Source organism: Vulpes lagopus, chromosome 4, assembly GCF_018345385.1.
Source record: "Vulpes lagopus strain Blue_001 chromosome 4, ASM1834538v1, whole genome shotgun sequence".
In the NCBI taxonomy this organism is placed as follows: domain Eukaryota; kingdom Metazoa; phylum Chordata; class Mammalia; order Carnivora; family Canidae; genus Vulpes; species Vulpes lagopus.
The window spans coordinates 108,779,592-108,798,170 of NC_054827.1; positions in this window are offsets into that span (position 1 = coordinate 108,779,592).

Here is an 18,579-nt window from a genome sequence, read left to right on the forward strand (position 1 = left end):
CAGAGCTCAACTCCAGAGAAGGAACTAATGCAGCTTCTCATTTAAGTATCATTTCTTTTTTTTCCTATTCCTCTAGCAACCCTAACTGATTCAGGAGCTGTCCAACTCTTGAGTTTTAATTTCCTCATTTCTAAAATTGGGTAATCATATCTGCAAGGGGAAAGGGGGATGCAATTAAGATTTTTAGAAATCCTGTGCATCAAGATGATAATAGTGACCCCCGTGTGTAATGCAAAACTTTAAAAAATAGTAACAAAATAAGTGTAAAGAAATTCACAGAGTTCTGATTTCTAGCATAATGAACTTAAGAAGATATTTATTTTTTATTTTTTTAAGGAGGCTCCATGCTAACACAGGCTTGAACTCATCATCTGACATCAAGACCTGAGCTGAGATCAAGAATCAGTTGCTTAACCGAATAAGCCACCAAGGTATCCCAATATTTTTAGTAGTAAAAAAAAAATAGTGGTACCCCTGCACTTCTGGCTTCCTAATTACATACCTTGCCCACCTATTGTGCACTAGCGCTTACAATTAATTCCTAGCAAATAGGGTCATTCTGAGGGTCAGCAATAAGGTATGTAAAGTACCTAGCATAGTGTCTAGCCTATAATAGGATTAATATCTATGGCTGTGATGGCTATTTGCATTGTAAACCATTTTCATGGTGCCCATATTTTCTTCATATTCCTACACTTCTTAATATTCCTACACTTTTTAATGCCATTGCTATTATAATATCCCAGATTATATTCCCATTATGCCTCCTCACAGCTAAAGGTGATGATATCAGAAAGCCCCAGGTAGAGACTGCACAAGTAATAAAAATGAAAATTTCTCTTGATTCATTTGAATTTGTTACAAGCCATAAACCAGAAAGTTGACACGCTTCCTAATAAAATATATTACATAGCCTACTTAATTCCAAAGGGAAATAAGCTAACACTTATTGTTGCCTGTTCTATGTATCAGAGGGTTTGCTAGGTGCCTTTATCTGGATTATCTCATTTAGTCTTGCTAGACCAACTAGTTAGAAGATGATTTACTTTATCAATTGGGTGAACATAAACAAAGACAATGGATATTGCCTGTCTTAATTAACAAGCGAGTATATATTATATTAGGAAGAGACTCATTCATGTAACCAAGATTTATTGCACGCTTGCTGAGTGCCAGGAATTGTATTAGCAACTAAGGAAACAGAGATTAAAATAAAAAGACACAACGGAGCTGACTCCCACTCCCAGCTGCCTGAGCACTGGCTGCCTAGGGCTCACAGGTGGCCTCTCAAGAGAAGCAGCCTCATCCAGAAAAGCCTGAGGGGCTGTGCCTCCCCCTAGGGCAACCCAGACCAATGACTGATGATGGGTACCCACTGATGAGTGGGTACAAAAAGCTCAGTCCTTTGCCTTCTGGTGGGACAATTCTATGGTGTCTGTCCTCTCTAGAGCTCTCCACGGGATCAGGGTGAGGTCAGACTCTGGTGCGACCACTTCATCTTTGCCTATCTACTTTATCCTCCCTAGCCTGTCTCCCTCCCTTTATTACCAGTTCTTCCTGGTAGCTTCAATAACTGCCTTAAATGGAATCCCCATCCCAGACTCTGCTTCTAGGGAGCCTGGTCTCATCCTGTTCACAGGGAGCTTTTTGCCCAGATAGAGAAACATAACTATAGACATACAAACAAAAAATAAATCATAGGATAAAGGCATCCATACAAATGTAGCAAAGTCTGCAGGTGGACAGACATAAAGATGGGAAATCTGTGCCAATCCTCCTTTCAGGTGGCATTTGGGTGAAAGCAAGATAAAAAAACACCCAGAATTCAAGTACAGGAAGGCATATCCTCTAGATTGGGGTCAGGAAATTTCTTTTTTTCTTAATATGCTTTTTAAAGATTTTATTTATTTACTTGACACACACAGAGAGGACAAGCAGGGGGAGCAGCAGGTAGAGGGAGAGGGAGAAGCAGGCTCTCCTCGGAGCAGGGAGCCCAACCAACACAGGACTTGATCCCAGGACCCTGGGATCATGACCTGAGCCAAAAACAGATGCTTAACTGACTGAGCCACCCAGGCGCCCCTCAGCAAACTTTATCTTAAACAATCAGATAGTAGGGGGGTCCCTGGGTGGCTCAGCAGTTTAGCACCTGCCTTCCGCCCAGGGCATGATCCTGGGGCCCCGGGATCAAGTCCCACATCAGGCTCCCTTCATGGAGCCTGCTTCTCCCTCTGCCTGTGTCTCTGCCTCTCTCTGTGTGTGTCTCTGTCTCTCATGAATAAATAAAAATCTTTAAAAAAAAAAAAAAAAAGAACCAGATAGTAGATATTGTAGGCCTTTCAGGCCAAGAGGAGAAATTGAGTACATCATATGGGTACTTCTATAACTGTGTCAAGTGTGATCACGGGCAGCTGGCTAGATTTGGCCCACCAGCATATCTAGAACAGTGCTCTTCAAACACTGTTGTGCGTAGCAACCACCAGAGTCTCCTGTGAAAACACAGATTCTGATTCAGTATGTCTGGGTGGTGCCTGAGAATCTGCATTTATAACTAGGCTCAAAGGCATGCTGATGCCACTGATCCACAGGCCTCTAGCAAGGAAGGATCTAGAGAGACAAGAATAGTAAGAGGAGAAATTCTAAAAGGAAAAAACAATGGTTAACTCTGTAGCAGTTAGGAGCAGAGGAAACAATGGAGAGGCTTCTCAGGCGGAGGTCAGAGAGAGTCCGGATAACTTAATTAACAGTCAACTCATTGCAAATCACTGCTGTAAGCACCAGGAGGAAATAATCCAAGCTCTCGCAATCCTCAGCATAGATTTTCAAAGAATCAGCTAGAAGGTAGTGCAGCAGAGGAAGAAGAACCTGTGTGGTCAACTGTGGCAGGTAGAGCAAACTGCCAGGCAGAAACGTAATAGATGGAGGGCTGGCATACCAGGACTACAGCTCAGCGATAGGTGCTTCCGGAGGCCGATAAACCATCACTCAGAGATTCAGCTTCCAGCTCAACCCTTTACTACCTCCTCACTAGCCTAACGTGTGTCATCTAATTACTCTGAGCTTTCGGCTTTCCAACCTGAACATGCAAATACTATCTACCTTGGAGAGTCATGATGAGGGTTAAATGAGATAGTGTGTCTGGAGGCACCTGGCTCAGACTCCCTGATCAAGGCTAATTGCCCTTCCTCTTCCCTTGGTAAAGACTTTGGCATGGTCACATGCTTGTGGAAGTGTGCAAGGACAGAGCCAGCTATTGTAAGAGAGGATTGCATTTCTTTTTTTTTTTTAAGATTTTATTTATTTATTCATTCATGAAAGACAGAGAGAGAGAGAAACACAGGCAGAGGGAGAAGCAGGCTGCATGCAAGGAGCCTTTATGTGACTTGAACCCAGGAATCCGGGATCATGCCCTGAGCCAAAGGCAAGCACCCAACTGCTGAGCCACCCAGGTGTCCTGAGGATTGCATTTCATAAATAGTTTTGCTTATGAATACCTAAACTCTTTCTGGAAAGATCTCCAAAGCTTTCTGGAAAGATCTCCAATGTTGACAACATTGATGGCATCTGGTTTGGGAAACTGAATGCGTGAAGTTGAGAGGTAAACTTGTATGTATCTTGACTCTGTGGAATGTAAGTATATTGCCCATTTTAAAATGGAATTACACACACACACACACACACACACATACACACTGCATTGCTGAGTGGATCATGATACAGATTTGTGAATGAGGTCTATTGGCAACAGGTGTGAGTGAGGGCAGGTTTCAGAGTGTGACTGAATTTCTGTCCAGGAGACCAAAAAACTAGACTGGGGAGCCAACTTGGGGTTTTATTTTTAAACACTTTTATACCCAAGAAGATGCATTAAGATTGTTTTGGAAGGCCATGGAAGTTAGTCAGTTGCTTCACTCAGCACCCATCCCAACCCTATTCTTTCTTAATTTTTTCGCTTAAGAAATTAATCTTCCAGGGGTCCCTAGGTGGCTCAGTGGTTGAGCATCTGCCTTTGGCTCAGGTCATGATCCCAGGGTCCTGGGATGGAGCCCTGCATTGGGTTCCCTGCTCAATAGGGAACCTGCTTGTCCCTCTCCCCACCCCCCTGCTCATGCTCTCTCTCGCTCTCTCAAATAAATAAATAAAATATTTTTTAAAAAAGAAATTAATTTTCCGGCCTTCAATATAGCTAGAGGGGCCATACAACAGACTCCTAGTCACTGAAACATCAGCAAAAATCTGTTGGTGCCACCTCTTACCTTTCATCCTTCTTGTCAGTCATGCAGATCTGATGGCTAGAGCCCCAGCAGTCATCTTGTAACCATGGGGATAAGAGCCGCAGGCATAGGTCAGTGTGGCAGGAAGACAGATGTCTGAGCTCCTATAGTTCCCAGCAAACTGCCACCTGAGGTCTCCCTTTGCAGTTCTTCTAAGAAAAAACTAATCCCCTACTTGCTTATGCTATTTTATTTTCTCTCATCTCATTTGATTTGTTTTCTTTTGTTTTACTTTTGGTTAAGTCAATTCTCAGTGACATAAAGAAGAGCCAACTTTCAAGAACTGGTGTTCAGTAAAGAAGAGGAGGGTCCATGAGCAAAGTGGATAATAGAGACAGAATCTATTTCCAGGTGGTGTCAGACCAGCTGCATCTGAAATACATACCTCCCTAGCGTATCTCCCTCTTCTTTCTTTCTGTGATACAGGAACACAGCCCTCTAAAGAAATACATACATTTATATCTGCCCTCTTGGTTCTGTTTAAAGATCAGTCACCTTGCCCTATTTTTTCCTTTTTTTTATTTCAAGAGAAGGATGTATTACCAAGATATTGGAGATGGTCCTCGAAGAAAGGAAGACCTTTGGGAATTCCTTTGGGGATTCAGCTTTGGGAACAAGGAAACAGAGAAGTTCTGGGACCTCCTGCAACTAGGGACAAAACATGGAGATGTTTTATAAGGCTTTGTGAGGATTACGCAGCTCCAGACACTTTCTATTCCCACATGTCTCAATGAAGGTTTCAAATTGCTAGGAGAGAGGATCTAATTCACTCGGCTTGGGTCAGGTATCTCTATTCTTGGAACAAATAGCCATGCCCAGGGGACAGAGTATATCATACAGCATGGCATTTGGGGAAATCATTAAGAGCTGGGCAAACGTCCCAGTTTGTGTTTCTACATTGCACCTCTTGGCTGCCTAGGGTGTGTGTGTGTGTAAGTGTGTGTGTGTGTACCCACTCTCTTTCTCCCACACATCCATAGATGCTTCCTTCTATACAGCCAGAAGTAATTATTCCATATATAATAATAACCAGAACACTCTCTGCTCCAGTGGGAAACAGGCCAAGTTATATCCAGCTACTAAGCAAGAGCCAATATCAGGAGACCACATTGTTCTGAATCCAGATCCTCTGGGTGATACCCATTTGTATTTTAGATTTATAGTAATTCTGTCTTGATATTCTCTAGCTACATATCCTATGAAGGGAGGGAAAGTTCAAGAAATCTAACTAAAGGTTAATAGATATACTTTATAGACAAACTGTAAACAGAAATGCCAGTAGATTTTTCCTTTGTGGCTGAAACTGATTTAGTGAGAGTCTAGCTGACATTTCTGACTTTGTTGCAGACTCCTGCCTCCTGCTGACTCCTACCTATAGCCAGAAACTCAGCTAATAAGGATTCCTGGCCCCAGGACGTTATCTGATATTTTATTCCTAAATGGTCTAGGCCCTTACTGTGTCAGATTACCTGGCATTGTAGCAGCTTCTAGCAACATTTGCTATCAAGCATGCTAGTTAAAAGTGGTTCTTTTCTCTATAAAAGGTTGTCATCCATACAATTCAGTTCTGCTAGTGATGTAGTTTTGGAATATAGGTGAGGCTTGGTGGGGTGACATCCGGAGCTGAGGATCACAAAAGAATTTTTGAGACACCTTTGGTGCAAAATGTTTTTTTTTTCTGTTAAAGAACCACTTTATTAATACAAAATATACACACAAACTATTAAATGCTAAGATATATAAATATATATATCATAGCAAACAGGTGACAATTCAGCATCCAGGGTCAACAGAATGCTTGGAGACTGCAACAGATTAAACTCCTAGGGTAGAGAGAGCATCTTCAAGGGTAAAGGGGGGCCCAGGTACAGCAGCTTTTCAAGTTCTCTCTCCTCATCAAGGATCATGAGAGGCACTCCATTCAAGGGGAGTGGTGCATGGGGACAGATCCGTGGGCAGGAAGAGCAGCTGCCCTGGGGTTGTGAGGGGTGGCTGATTATATACTTGGTAGTTGGGGGAGGTAAGGAAAAGGGAGGTTTCAAAAGGATTTTCATATGTTAAAGAAGATTCACATGATCCTGGAAGCCTTGCAGTTGTCAAGTTAAGGTTGTTTCCACTTGAAGCAAGGGATTCACATCAAGACAGTTGGGAGCTTCCTGGAGGAGCATTACAGTCCACCCCCTTCAAGTATCTGTCAATGAACTGCAGGTTATAAGTACATTTAATTGTATCTACATTTCCTTGTGAAAGCTAGGTTATGGATAAAAATGCTTTGTTCTTGGGACCCCTGGGTGGCTCCATGGTCAAGTGAACATCTGCCTTAAGCTGAAGTCATGATCCCTTAGGGAACCTGCTTCTCCCTCTGCCTATGTTTCTGCTTCTCTTTCTGTGTCTCTCATGATTAAATAAATAAAATCTTTTTTTAAAAAATGCTTTGTCCTTGTAAATTACTAAGACATCTGTAAATGAGGGAGACTCCCGTCTTGTACGATTGTGATCTCTATAAGTCGACATTTGTTTTTCCTTTCCTTAGCTTTAGGGCAGCCAGGAGTGCCTGAGGAATGTCCCACACATTCCACCTGGGGCCTGGGGGCTGGAGGCTATGGCGTGTCAGTTTATGCTTTGTCCTCAGCTAGCCTTCTGTTCACTCAGCACTAGTGTTGATCTCTGCACCCTTGCATGTTCTGAATGCCTGTAAAAGAGAGTATTTTTGAGATCAGATATCTTCATCCCTGGAGGCAGGTGACCATGGGCAAAGGCCCAGGATAAAATGGACATTTCACCTCTAGCAATGGCTGTCACTGGGTCACCACCATTAATTTTTCTAGGCAAATAGGTCTTTTCTTTTCCAAGGTTATATATGAAGAATTGAACATCTTTTATGCAATGACATTTTTATGTCAGTATTAATTTTTTTCCTCATATTCATTTTTAAACACCAACAGAATACTCTGACCGTGTGTCAAATATTTTAATTTAATCTTTTCCTCAAGTTCTTTCTCAGCCACGTAGTCCTACTCATTTGATTAGATTGTCTCATGGATAAATCAAGCAGGTAGTAAAATAGCCTCAACAAATGGAATAATTTTGTGTATGTGATCAGCTTGGCCACATAGTAGAAAGAGCAAGGGCTCAAGACTCAGGTTGACCGGGGTTTTATCTAATCTTGGCAATTTATTGATTTCTTTCAGTTCCATTGTCTTCATCGATAAAATGATCATCATAATATCTAATTGATAGGCACGTTGGGGAAATATAATTAAGTAGCTCATACAAAGTTTCTGGTACAGTTTCTGGGGAACAACAGACATCCAGCAAGTGATAACCATGATCATCAGAGTTTATTCTTCACCCTGACTTTAGCAGGGAATACTTGTGAAGAAGTGCCCCAAAATTCACAAGCAGGTGTTCCAGTTACTTTTATACAGAGAGAATGTTCCATTTTTATCTCATTCATTGTGTGCAACACAATCCTTCCCAGACTCCTCCCCATAATGAGGAAGCAGGAGGCTAGCTGAGGACAAAGTACAAGCTGACACCCTGAAACTTCCCCCTAACCCCACTCCAGAGTGGGATATGTGTGACACTCCTTCGGGAAGCTCCCAACTATCTTAACGTTAATACCTGGCTACAAGGGAAAAACAACCTTAACTTGACAATAGCAAGGCCTCCAGGATCTTGTAGGTCCTCTTTAGCATAAGAAAGTTATTTTGAAAACCTTCCGTTTTCCCTACCCCAATCCCAAGTGTATAATATAATCAGCCACCCCTTACAACCTTGGTGCAGCAGCTCTTCTTGCTCACAGATCTGTCCTCTGTGCTTTAATAAAACCAGCATTTTGCACCAAGGATGTCTCAAGAATTCTTTCATGGTATCAGCCCCAAATGTTACCCCACTGAACCTCACCTTCATTCCAAAACTCCCAGAATCCCTCCAAGGTGGAGCTCATTGGATCATGCAAGATTGTGCCTCTTCTGGTTATTTTTGCAAGATTTTTCTCATTTGAGTACCATCAGCAGAAGTGTGCCATTATGAAAGTAAGCAGGGATACTGCAGCCTCTGCTCACCCTTGGCTGGAACTCCTGATGGTCGGATCTTCAGCTCCAACTGCAGAGCCCCTGGCTTCCCTTACTCTTGTCATCCCAAGAATATAAACATGCTGCCATTTCCTCTCCCTTATTTTGTCTTTCTCCATGAGGTCTCATTAAACCAGAAATTTTTCCCTTAAATTTAAACTTATCTTATTTCTTCCAAATAACCTTGTTATAAGGTTATTATATCAATAACTTTCTTATCAATTCTTTTTTTAAAAGATTGTATTTGAGAGAGAAAGAGCACAAGCAGGGGTAGTGGCAGAGGGAGGGGGAAAGGGGGAAGCAGGCTCCCCACAGAGCAGGGACCCAGGACCCTGGAATCATGACCTGAGCTGAAGGCAGACGCACAACTGATGATCCACCCAGGGCCCCTTTACAATTCTTCTTATCAACCTTCTTATCAATACTGCTCACTAAACAGTTTGTGTGCCTGTGCATGTGTGTGTGTCTGTTGTGGTGGAGGAGTGCTGTTAATCATATGTGCTTTCATTCTACTCTCAAAACACTATTTCCACAAAAATTTTACAACTATAATCTATCTTTCAAGGAGGAACCTGCACAGATTTTCAACAATATTTTATTCAAGAAAATGGGACAGAAATATTTTTTAAGTCAATAGAAACACATAATATTGGCTGATAGGCTTCATACTGTATTTTTTCTACTGGCCAAACATAAATCATGCAACATTAAATTGACATTATTTCTATGCTTTATACACAGTAGAGCCGGATCTTACTCGACACATTGGTGAAAGGCAGAGCCTTAGCTTTTCCACACATTTCTCTGAATCACAATGCTCCCCCTCCTGTGTTCCAGGCAACTACCTCCCCAAAACTCCCCTCAAATCTCCAGTGGTTTGTTAGTCCTTTAGAGATTAGTCTAGATGTTACCACTTCCAGGAATCTTCCTTCCTTGGATTTGTTTGCTTGTTTGTTTTGCTTCACCCCAAAGAAGAGATTAGGCATCCTTCCATTGTGCCTCCTTTTCTTACCAATGATCACACTGCTCTGTAATTGTGTTTTTCAGTATTTTACCCACTGGGCTATGAGAAATTTGAAGGCTGTGCCAGATAGTTCAACGGAGGGAATTTGAAACAGGAACCAGCCTCAAAGTTGTTAGAATTGCTGAAAGAGCAAACAAGGAAAGGGAAGGCAAATCAGAAATTAGCACCTGCAGGAAACCACCTCCATCCCAGGGCTGGGAAGAGGAAAGGAAAGGAAGCTGCCTGAGCCCAGGTGCCAGGCTACCTGGAAGGAAGGGTAATTACCATAGGATTCTCTCAAAATAGGGAGAAGGGATAGAGAAATATCCTTGCTCCTCCTTCTACTACCCTCCAACCTACTACCAATGAGCCCACTTCACCAAGTCCAATCTATGGGTCCTACGTGTCCAAGTGTAACTAGAAGATACTTGGCAGGAAGCCTGAGAAGGGCAGGAGCTGAATCTGAAAGCAAACCAGTAAAAATGACTGGGATAGTCACCAGTTCAGCTACTCAGCATTTATTCTCATCCTGGTCCCTAGGATGACAACAGGTCCAGGCCTTCATACAAACCAAGGCATTGTCACCTCTTTCTGCAAAGGCATCTACAATCTCCATCTCTGGGGATTCCAAACACAGTCCTCCCTGCTCCCACTGTGTAGCCCCAACCCAATGTCTCCTGGGTGAAATCTGAATTCTCTTCTTCACTGGCTAGTTCAGTAGAACAAGGTACCCAAAAACATCTTGGTGCCATTTTCAACTTCTAGTTCAATGGAACCATTATAGTATCTGCTGATAGAAGCATCCCTCCTTTGAGAATTAAGATCTCTAAACCATAGTTGCTGATACAAGGGGGACTATGTTGTAAGTGGGGCTATTTAATGTAATAGTAAGAAGACATGCTTCCACTTCCACCTTTAATTCCCAGACCATGTATTCTAGCTAAGGCAGAAAGAACACCATACCTCTATCATATTTCAAAGCATATGCCTTGTCCTACAGGCAGCAGGGTTATGTAGTTAAGACACTGAAGTCTATGCTGAGACTGATGTCAACCCCTCTCACTACAAAATGAATCCCTTGTTCGGCAGTGATGTAGGAAAAGACATTAAGGTTCAAAGCCGACAGCTGAGAGAGAATGCTTGAGACATCTTTGGTGCAAAAAGGTGATTTTATTAAAGCAGAGGGACAGGACCTGTGGGCAAAAGGAGCGACACTGGGGTCATGAGGAATGTCCCATTATATACTTTCAAGGTGGGAGGAGGTTAGGAATAGTATAAGTCTCTAGGGAATTTTGGAAGCAAGGTCTCCAGAACATTAAGTAAGGGAGTTAGCTATTGTTGGAAAAAGATGATTTATTACTGTCTAATAAAACTTTAGTCATGAGACCCTTCAGGTATAGATCAGTGGGCCATATGCTTGGGTGATGATTGCCAACATGTATCTTCATGGGAGTGCTTAAAAATAAAGGAAATTTCTAAAGGATTTTTTTTTCATATCTAAAGGAATTTTTATATGTTAAAGTAGACTCACAGGATCCTGGGGTTGGATTGCTTTTTGCCCTTAGCAAAGCATTAACATGGAGGCAGTTGAGTCCCCAGAGGAATGTCACTCTGCTTGTTTTAAGGACTTGTCAGTGGACTGTAAGTACTAAGGAAATTTAATAATTTTTCTTCTGCCTTTGTTTCTCACCACAGCATGATTAAATGGAAAACTGTGATGGTGAATTTGGCATTTGACAGAAACTCTGGGAGAAGGGAAGATAAATCAGTTCCCAGGATGGATCCCTTTATGTAGAAAGAGTTCCATGTCATAAGCTTGGTATGATACTGCATAGCACTGACCCTACAGCTGCAGCTCGGGCACTTACTAGTGGCAGCAGCCAGTTCAGCCTTGGTGAGGGAAGTCCACTTAGTTGAGCCTAAGAATGGCCTTTATCACTGCTGCTCTAGCTACTTTGAAGTGGCTTTGAAGAAGAGACAAACTGATATGCATAGTATAGGACACTCTGTTCTGATTATTAGGGAATTACACTTCAGGAGCTGCTCTAAGGGGACCATAGTCATGAGGTGAATATATTCACACTCTGTGCCCTTTCCATGAAGTCCATCCTCTTCATTCCTCTTCTCCAGACTTCCTTGCCACGAATATTCCAGTCTGATTCATTCCCAGTCCCTGACTACCGTGAATTAGTACAGACATAAACTTATGGCCATTGCTCCCTCCTTATGAAACAGATGACCAGATATATTACCAGGAGTTCTACCCACTTGGAAGTTTCCCATCATCACTCCTAAAAGGAGCTATAAAGCAGAAACAGCCCAATTCCAGCTATTGTTGGGTATCATGTAGACCCATCAATTCACAGGTGCAAGTTCTACTTCCTCCATCAACCAGTCATAGGAAAATCTCCTTTAGGCATAGAAGTAGCTAGAAAGAGGAGTGGAAAAGCCACAGAAGTAAATGCCTTGGGGATCTGAGTCACTTGCTCATACATCTTACTTGTGTCTTCTTGAACTTCTAGAGCCTGGTCTCACGTTTACTATTTCCACTTGATGATATACCATTGTTACACACACACAAGCTCACGTCTTGACAGATCAGATAATATCCAGCTCACAAATGCCAAGTCAAGCCACATGGTCTACCTAAGACTGTATCTCAGAATACAAATAATTCTCAAAAGAAGAGAGTTAATGAGAAATACCCAGGCTTTCTGCTCCTCTCACCACTGATTTCCTCCCATTGGTTGAAACCTAACCAAGAGCCAGTTGGCAAAGAAACCTGAAAAATGTTGTTTGCAGCAGAGTGGGGAAACATCAGACAATGGGTCAGTAATCAAAATGGCAAATGACTGCATGCTGTTGTTTTCCAAATTCCGGGACAGTGTCTGGCACATCATGGGCCCTCAGTAAAATTTTATGGAGTGAATAAGGAACCATTCATGAACTTAAATGGATCCCAATGGCAGCAGCAGATAAATAGCGGTGCTTCTGCCTTGGGCAAACTTTGTCCTATTGTTAGCAGTTTTGAAACAATAAAGGAGTCTAGAGATGAGTCCCATTTTTCAGTTTTTGAGCTCTGTTGCCCACTGAGTGGACAAGCTGGGAGTCCTGTTTGTGAATTTCTTATCAGAGCTGTGGGGGGAGGGCAGCAAGAGCCACCAACCCGAACACCCATGTTCTAAACTGCCCTAGATTTAATCATTCCTTCCTCTGGACTCTGGTACATTGCAAGGCTATTATTTTAGACCAAAATATATTTCAAGAGCCCATTTTCCCATTGGAGAGCTGTTACTATTATTTCATAAAAACCCTGCAAGTTGAATTTTATAATTTTTCTCTTTTCAAAACAGAATGTCATATGTCTAATGATAAACAGGCAATTTAAGAGAGAAGGTGATTAAGATAATAATCTTAATATAGCTCTAATAATATTAATAAAGATTTTAAGAACAAACAAAGAAAACTCACACCCTGCTCACTAATTCCTTTTTAAGCCTGGTGGGCCAGAATCTTGCCCCAGAGATACTGCCTTTATCAAAAATATTTTTAGAGCTGCTTTAGAACAGATTATAAATCACAAAGGAAAACTAATTTCTTGGCTGTAGGAGAAGCTGCTGGATGCCTCCCCGAATCAATTCCTTCCTCTTCCATAAAAAGACAATTTTCAACTCTGCTCAGGGCTCCCTTGGAGCTCAGTGTGGTCATGTGACTAAGTTTTGGCCAATGGGATGCTAAGGGGAAAGTCACATGGCAGCTTCCAGGACCCCTTATTTGACAAATAGTTGGGACATGCCCTGGAGCCTCACCTTCTTGTACATCCCTTCCTTCTTACTGCAGCCCGGAATGAAGGTACTGCCAAAAGCTAAAAAGCTGTAGGTCATCTGTAGAGAGAGTAGAGTAGTAAAGCTAGAAGAGTTTGGGTCTCTGAGGACCTGGGGGCAAAGCTATCGTACACATGGGTATTTCTTTTTTTTTTTTTTTTTTAAGATTTAATTAATTTATTTGACAGAAACAGAGAGAGAGCACAAGCGGTGGGAGCAACAGGCAGAGGGAGAGGGAAAAGCAGACACCCCACTGAGCAGGGAGCCTGATGTGGGGCTCTATCCCAGGACACTAGGATCATGCCCTGAGCCAGAGGTAGAGACTTAACCAACTGAGCCACCCAGGTGCTCCCACATGAACCACTTCTTACCAGACTTCATTTATACCTGAAATTGAATACATATCTATGTTACATCAGTCCACTACCATGGTGCATATGTATGCTACTTCCAGCAAAACTGGTTATTACACAGAAACCAGATAGAGAGAACAGCATTCTGGAATGGATTTGGAGGAACGACTTCTCAGGGTAGGGGCTGAAGGTGAGCTTGTGTCTGGCCAACTCAATCGACCCTCTTAAGTAGATGGTAAAACCAAAACTAGGAGAAACTAGCAACTGAGGGTGGAAGAGAGACTGGCAGGTGGACAGGAACATAGCTTTCCTTTAAGAAGCAAACACCAACTAGAGAAGGTGCAAAACATCACTGAATCAAATTAAGACCATGGTCTTTTTGGAGAAATTGCATGCTGTGTCCTAAACAGCTGAGCAATAGTTCTTACCATCACAGGCCTAGTGACTGAGATAAAGCAAATGAGCTATAAAAATAATTACTTATTTTATAATTGTTAAGTCTGGAAAATCAAGTCAAAGCCTTGTTAATAAACTGCCATCTTTGAAGGAAGTCAAGAACTTTGAGAAGTATGCCCTCCCCAAATACTTTTCTGTCCTGGCTGTTCACTCCTCAGACAGTTGAGTCATTGGGATGAAAAGTACTACATAAATATATTGAAGAAAATAACTTATAAATGATTTCATTTAAGATCCTGAATTGACTTTCTAATTTTACAGTGTGTGAGTCACACCAGCCACAGGGATCCCCGCCCATCTCCTCTCTCCAACAGTGTCACAACCAGAGCTCTCAAACTTTACAGAAGCCCACATTTTTGGTTTTCCACAAAACACGGACATCCCAAGGATATCAACAAATGTCCAATGACCAATTATACTTGAGAATGGTCCATAATAGGAGAATATTTTATAAATATTTTCAGGTGCATTTTTAAATGTCAGAAATCTTGTTGCCACATGGCTCCCCACCCATAGCATTCTTAGCCAGGAGGAGAAAGCCAAGATTTACTTAGAACAAACAGGGCTTTTATTGAAAATCAGCCTTTGTCGAAAGTGAAGAGTTTCTAAATTAAAGAACAAATAAGCAAAACAAAAACACTCTTTACTAATCAAATCAAATGTATGGTAAAAATGAGATCTGAACTCGTGTGAGTTTTGAGATTGAACTCATGGAGTTTTACTGTAAAAGGAAGTTAAGGAACTCAGCACCTAATGAATAAAAGTTTAAGTTGCCTGGAGAAAAAGTGGAGAAGTTCTGGGACTGGAAGATGGAGAGTTTCGAAAAGAGAAGAGAAGGGTGAGCACATGCAAATACATTCATCTGGTCCACTGGCTAGGACAAAATCCCAGAGGATGCTGTCTTGATAACAACCAAGTGATTTGGGAGATTCTAGAAGGAATTTTCCCTCATGTTCCCAGACATAGACTAGAAGATTATAATTCTTTATTTGGAAGGTTGAAATTCACTGGTCACCTGAGCAAGATGACACCTTCCCCAAAGAGGAGCATAGAGATGCAGAAGTCTTCATGTGTCATAGGGAGTAAAAGAGGAAGTGACAACAGGGGTAGTGATCAGCAGAGTCTTCAGTTGGGACAAAAAGGTCACTGTTTGTAGGTACATCAAAACCAGAGACAAATGACCAGAACTTCAGTAGTGAGCACCAGCACAACATGCCCCAAAGGGCCAAATGAGGCCTGTCAATCCTCAGTGGATACCAGCCTATATTGAATCAAACCTAACCCACTCATCCCTCTATAGCAGAGACCAGTGCAAATTTAGAATACACCACATTGATCCAAAGTCCCTTGTCCTCAGTTGTCTCAAAGGTATGAAAGGCAGGGAAAGGAAGATATCTAAAGATTAAGCATTTCCCCAAAAGACAGTGAGCTATCCAAAATAGTATCTCTAACCTGGAAGAAATGGAGATAGTGTTAATAAGCAGTATCTGTATACGCCCTTCACTCCACCCCAGGAATCTCATATATGGAAAGTTTCAGAAAGCATTATATATGTATACCCTCCATGAAAAAAAATTAAGAACACATTGGTTAATAATAAATGGTCATAGGGCAGCCCAGGTGGCTCAGCAATTTAGCACCAACTTCAACCCAGGGGGCTATCCTGGAGTCCCGGGATCGAGTCCCACATCGGGCTCCCTGCATGGAGCCTGCTTGTCCTTCTGCCTGTGTCTCTACCTCTCTATCTCTCCCTCTCTCTCTCTCTCTCTCTGTGTGTGTGTGTGTGTGTGTGTATCTCTCATGAATAAGTAAATAAAATCTTTAAAAAAATAAAAGGTCATAATTTATTGTCTTAAAATGGAATATTCATGGAAAAGATTTCTGGGACTTGGAAATGCAGGTGGGTTGGGTAATAAGAGGGTTCTGCAAAGCTTATACTTGCAGAGGTTCTAAAATCCAATTCTTCTATGTCTACTCTTTTCCTTCTACCAGGAAATTGATTTTTTATTCCTTGAGGCTTATCCTTTAACCCACTTTCAGATGGACTCCCTTACAACTTCTGATGACCTCTTTTAAAAATAAATAGTTCTCTTCCTTTAACCATACTTGATAAAAATAGAAGAACCATTCGTGACGTTTCAAATCTGTGCTGAAAATACTACTATTTCAAACGTCTTTTTGTTTTTCTTCTATCAAAACTGAGCTCTTGCTCAAATGATTCACTGGTGAATTCTACCAAATGTTTAAGGTAGAAATTATACCAGTTCTCTACAATCACTTTCAGAAGATAGAAGCTGAGGGAATATTTCAACTCATCTTATGAGGTCATTTCCCTAATACCAAAATCAGAAAAAGACATTACAAGAAAAGAAAGCTATAGACAAATATTTCTCATAAACATGGATGCAAAGATTCTCAACAAAATATTAGTAAATGGGGGATCCCTGGGTGGCGCAGCGGTTTGGCGCCTGCCTTTGGCCCAGGGCGCGATCCTGGAGACCCGGGATCGAGTCCCACGTCGGGCTCCTGGTGCATGGAGCCTGCTTCTCCCTCTGCCTGTGTCTCTGCCTCTCTCTCTCTCTCTCTCTCTCTCTCCGTCTATGTCTATCATAAATAAATAAATAATAAATAAATAAATAAAAATTTATTAAAAAATATATTAGTAAATGGAACAATATATAAAAATAATTCCACACCATAACCAAGTGAGATTTATCCCAAGTATGCAGGGCTGGTTCAGCATTTAAATTAATTATGTAATCCATCACATCAACACATTAATAAAGAAAAATCACATGATTATGTTAATAGATGCAGAAAAACTCTTGGCAAAATCCAACACCCTGGTAGTGGGAAAAGAGTAGACATAGAAGAAGAATTGGATTTTGGAGCCTCTGCAGGGATAAGCTTTTCAGAACCCTCTAAGTACTGAAGCCACCTGAATTTTCAAGGAATAAAGGGAAAATTCCTCAAAGTTTGTAAAGATGGTAAAGAACATTCACAAAAAAATTTACAGCTAACATCATACTTAATAGTGAGAAACTAGAAGCTTTCCTGCTACTATTGGGAACATGTCAAGGATGTGTCCTCTCACCACTTATTTTCAGCATCACAATGCAAGTTCTTGCTAATGCAGTAAGATGAGGAAAAGAAAGAAAACTATACAGATTGGGAAGGAAGATATAAAACTGTCATTGTACACAAATTACATGATTGCTTTTGTAGAAAGTGCAAAAGAATCATCATCAAAAACATAAAACTTCTAGAACTAGTAAGCTATTATTGTAAGGTTTCAGAATACAAAATCAATCCTAAGTACCTTATGTACCAGCAATGAACAAGTGTAATTTGAAATTAAAAACACAATGCCATTACATTAACACACAAAATAAAATGCATTACTTAAGTATGAATCTAACAAAGTAGATACAAGAGCTATATGAGGGAAACTACAAATCTATAATGAAAGAAATATAAAAACCAAATAAATAGAGATATAGTCCAGTCCATGTTCATGGACTAGAAGACTTAATAGTGTCCAGATGTCATTTGTTCCTAACTTTATCTATAGATTCAATGTAATTCAAATTAAAATCCCAGCAAGTTATTTGTGGATATTGACAAACTGATTCTAAAGTTTGTATAGAGAAGCAAAAGACCCAGTATAGCCAAAAACAATATTGAAAGAGAAGAACACTGTTGGAGGATAATGTTACCTGACTTCAAAGGCAATACAATGGTGAAAAGATAGCCTTTTTAACAAATGGTGCTGGAATACCTGGACATCTATATAAAAAAAAAAGAAAAGAAAAGAATGTAGACACAAACCCCATATCCTTCACAAAAATTAGCCCAATGAATCAGAGACTTAAATCTATTATTCCAAACTATCAATCTCCTAAAAGATAATATAGGACACTGTGGATGTGGTGTATGGTGCCTGTGGGTATGGTGATGACATTTCAGAGACAACAGCAAAAGCACGACCCATGAAAGAAACAATTAATAAGCTGAACTTCATTAAAAACTTCTGCTCTGTGAAAGACATTGTCAAGAGAATGTACAGACTCAAAGAAAATATTTGCAAAAGGACTGTTATCCAAAATAATACAAAGAAATCTTAAAACTCAACAATAAGAAAATGAATAACCCCCCCCCCAATCAGCAAAAGACCTGAAGATATCTCACCTGAAAAGACATCTCACCAAGATACACTGATGTTAAATAAACATCTGAGAAGATGCTCAATGTCAAATGTCATTAGGGAATTGCAATTTACAATTAAATACCACTATACATCTACTAGAATGACTAAAATTCAAAACCAAGAGCTAACAAGTTTGTGGAAAAACAGGAACTCTCAACTCATGGCTAGTGGGAATATAAAATAATACAGCTGCTTTGGAAAATACTTTGGCAGTTTCTTAGAAAACTAAACATTGTCTTACCATACAATCCAAAAACCATACTCTTTGGTGTTTATCCAAAAGAGTTGGAAACTTATGTCTACCCATCACCACAAAAAAAAAAAAAAAAAACCACCTGCACATGAATATAGCATGTTTATTTATAGTTGTCAAAGCCTGGAAGCAA